At 40.9% G+C, this 2,925-nt stretch overlaps 1 long non-coding RNA gene across 1 annotated transcript; it reads right to left on the bottom strand.

The window, feature by feature from the left end:
- LOC112294200 (uncharacterized) lies at window positions 1–2,608 on the bottom strand. Its single transcript, XR_012219369.2, has 2 exons — window positions 1,811–2,608; window positions 1–1,577 (listed from the first exon to the last, which is right to left on the bottom strand). It is a non-coding gene; the product is annotated as an uncharacterized LOC112294200 (long non-coding RNA).
- Window positions 2,609–2,925: the final 317 nt, after the last annotated feature.

The raw sequence follows: 2,925 nt of genomic DNA, 5'->3' as shown, positions 1-2,925 counted from the left end.
TTTAAGCTATTCATATAATGCATTAATATTTTCATCCATATACAAAATCATCCGTTTTAACCTAAAATTCTTTTAACCTAAATCCAATTGAATCTAACCTAATTCACCTAGTGTAGAAGTTCACTTGTTCGTCCACCTTCTTCATCCACGAAGTACGCTCCTTGAAGGCAGCTTGGTCCCTACGTTGCAGTCTGTTCCGCTATAGGAGCGCTTCCCACACAGGCTGGAAACAAAACAGCCGTTGGCGTCGGTGAACACTTCCGATCCACTTACCACTACCTGGTTCCGCTGCTTCACCGTGATGTGCGTCTTCGACCCAACACGATCCGTCTCAAGTACACCGCTAAGTACATCAGTCACTACGAACACTTTACTGAAGGAAAAATAAAAAAAACCAAGGAGCACGACAATATAGTCGAATTGCACTTCGCAGCACAACGATCACTTCTAGAATTCCACAGCAACTTCAGTAGCAACCTGCATCGCTCACGTAGGCTGGCACAGTCAACGCTGACAACCACCATAATTTTAACCCCCTTAGAGCAATTGAAGAAGAAACCGAAGGATTAACAATTGACGGTGCTACCACAACCTGCAATAGAACTAGAACACAACTGGCATCCACTGCAGCAACCCTCACGGAATAAGAGATCACGGTACAAGAATCTCTCAACAACATGATGACTTGGTGCCTTGATCAAGACTGGATTAGCGCGACTATTCCCGGATAACCACTACAATTGAAGTTCACTAACACGAGCTCAGCAATAATGCTTGTAAGAGCATAAAGAAATGCGATAAGTAAAACAACGCAATACAATTGTCATTGCTCTCACTGCTTGAGAAAATTGTGGCCAAGACGACAAAAGAGCGCTTGATTAAAGTTAAATGCCAGCCAACATAGCTCCATTCTAGCAATGCTCACCACAATGCCAATCGAGCCGTTACTAACCTCCGGGAGTTGAACTCTTGACACTCACCACCAAGTAGATTAGGACATCCTCCACTTCTTCGACCTCTCTTCGACTAAATGTCAACCAACCTTGCACTACAATTCAATGTACACTTCGCCGCACCAGAGCCCCTGTTCCAACACTAACAACCTGGCAAATGGACAAGTCTATGTGTGTCGCCACAATGATTTTGTAGCAGTCCCGCAAGATGCCCTGAACATGTCGATACGGATTAAGCCACTCCTCGCTGGCCAAGCCAAACAACATGCAACATTTCCGCCAAACTCGGAGCTAGATTGAATTAGGAATTATTGCAGCACCCGCCAATGTCGATAACACTAGATCCACCAGACAGGGAGCAAGACAGGCCAATGCCTTCGCCGACGCACAATCCGCGAGCCGCCAGCAGGACTAGTGGCGAAAACAGCTGCAGCAAGAAGGAGTTCCTACTGTTGCGAAGTCCTCCGCCTCCGTTCTTTTTACGACAGGACCTCCACACGAGCTGATGTCGACAGGACTTTAACACCAGCGGTTAATCTCAATACAAGGAAGAAAACATTGAGCCACCTCTAGCTCCACAACGCAAAAAAAACTGCCGGACACCGCAGAGATTAGCGCTGCCATCTACAAAAAATAAAAATAATCAACACCAAAAAATAAAAACAACGCAATGTGGCCTTCTTCACAGCCGCCCACAACCCGCCTACGTCGGAGCTCTCCAACAGTGCGGAAGGAAGAAAAATAATATGAAGAGAGTGGTTGATCGCCACAGCACTAGTGCTAACAGCCACCGCTGAAACTCGAACCCGTAGAACAAAGGAAAAAATAAAACCAGAAGAAAAACGATCCGCCCTTACACCGTCGCACCAGGAAAACGGAATAATCGCATGAAGAAAAAATCGGAAGAATATGCTTCCGCCGCGCCTCAACGAAACAACAACCAGCTTCCACGCTGCCACATCTAAAACAATTGGAAGCTCGCACGCCGTAGGAAAACACAAAAAAACTTCAAAAGGAACCTCGTGCAGCTGCGATACAAATCAGGCGGGAGTTTTTTTCCCTGGAACTACTTTCGTGAGGTGAAATTTAACATACCTGCCCAGGTTAATTACTGCCACAACAAGTTCAGATTCTACCTGGTCTTCGTGACGGGCCTTCTCGATCCACAACATGTACGGTCTCTGACTACTCGCGCCATTGTTACTAGAACTAATTTTTGAATCCTAATTTTAACTCGTTCCATCTCTCAAAGACCTCAGTTGTTCATATGTGTTAACCAAGTGTGTAAAAGTAATAAAATACTCCCCCTGTAGTGATTGAACGTAAAAGGTTTCACCTAAGGACACCATATGTGATCACACAAGCTTACAAAAGCTTGTTGCACCCGAGCGTGGCAAGGCTCCAAAGCCACATCGTGTCTCTAACATTTTTTTTCTAAATCCATAGTTTTATAAACTTATTAGAGAGTGGAGTCCCATTCAAATAGTATTTGTCATTATTTATTTATTTATTTATTTTTAAAAATTTTGTTCTAATTTGGAATACTTTATTTATTGTAATTTTTTTTATAAGACCATGGTTACTAAGGTCCCTTGCTTAGTGAAGAAAACCTTTGTCAATTGCCTTGTTTAAACATTCAAATCTTACACCAAGGAGATGCAACTTTAGATCAATAAAAAAAACAAGTATTTTGAAGCAAAAGAAAAATTATCTTTCGACAATGAAATCAATATTTTTTAATCTATTTCAATTAAAATATGTCTTTAGATTTTTTAGTTCATAATATTAAAAAATATCTCTTTTCAATTTTATGATATTTCTAAATTTGTAATAGTAGAATGTTTCATCCAAATGGTATATTTTGTATCATGTATAAAAACTATCATCTATAAAGAAATAATTAAATTATGCCTTAATAATATTTATTTCTATCATGGATTTTCAAAAAATATTATATTAAATAAAAAAACTT

Source organism: Physcomitrium patens, chromosome 17, assembly GCF_059467195.1.
Source record: "Physcomitrium patens ecotype Gransden chromosome 17, ASM5946719v1, whole genome shotgun sequence".
Classification (NCBI taxonomy): Eukaryota; Viridiplantae; Streptophyta; class Bryopsida; order Funariales; family Funariaceae; genus Physcomitrium; species Physcomitrium patens.
The sequence above is the reverse complement of the archived record's forward strand: the minus strand, read 5'-3'. Positions and strand labels throughout refer to the sequence as shown.